An 827-nucleotide genomic window follows, 5' to 3' on the forward strand; every position below is an offset into this window, starting at 1 on the left:
GTGTACATGAATTGGTTATTTGCAACCATGTCAATGAGTTCTTGAGCTTCTACAGGCATTTTCTTTAGGTGAATGGATCCACCTGCAGAATGGTCCAGTGACATCTTAGAAAGCTCAGATAGACCATCATAGAATATATCTAAAATGGTCCACTCTGAAAGCATGCCAGAAGGACACTTTTTGGTCAACTGCTTATATCTTTCCCAAGCTTCATAGAGGGATTCACCATCTTTTTGCTTGAAGGTTTGAACATCCACTCTAAGCTTGCTCAGTTTTTGAGGAGGAAAAAACTTGGCCAAGAAGGCCGTGACCAGCTTATCCCAAGAGTCCAGGCTATCTTTAGGTTGTGAGTCCAACCATGTTCTAGCCCTGTCTCTTACAGCAAAAGGGAAAAGCATGAGCCTATAGACTTCAGGATCTACTCCATTAGTCTTAATAGTATCACAGATCTGCAAGAACTCAGTTAAAAACTGATAGGGATCTTCTGATGGAAGTCCATGAAACTTGCAGTTCTATTGCATTAGAGCAACTAGTTAAGGCTTCAGCTCAAAATTATTTGCTCCAATGGTGATGATTAGATTTTTGATGGTATAGAATTTCACAAATGAATTCTCGTTGCAAGTATAGTTTCCAAACCAATCAAAAATCCTTTCTTACAAAAGATTGTTTGTCACAAGTAACAAACCCCTAATTTTATAAACCGAAGTATTCAAACCTCGGGTCGTTCTCCCTAGGAATTGTAATGAAGTGTCTTGTTATTGGTTGTGATGTTTTTGGGGTTTTGGATAAGAAGCATGGTAAGTAAATGGCAATGAAAATAAACTAAC

The 827-nt window shown here is 38.5% G+C and overlaps 1 non-coding gene across 1 annotated transcript; it reads left to right on the forward strand.

Annotated features, from left to right (window-relative positions):
* The first annotated feature begins 162 nt into the window (after positions 1–162).
* LOC127746042 (small nucleolar RNA R71) lies at positions 163–266 on the forward strand. Its single transcript, XR_008007663.1, has one exon. It is a non-coding gene; the product is annotated as a small nucleolar RNA R71 (small nucleolar RNA).
* The last annotated feature ends 561 nt before the right edge of the window (positions 267–827 follow it).

This window comes from Arachis duranensis, chromosome 3, assembly GCF_000817695.3.
Source record: "Arachis duranensis cultivar V14167 chromosome 3, aradu.V14167.gnm2.J7QH, whole genome shotgun sequence".
Lineage (NCBI taxonomy): Eukaryota > Viridiplantae > Streptophyta > Magnoliopsida > Fabales > Fabaceae > Arachis > Arachis duranensis.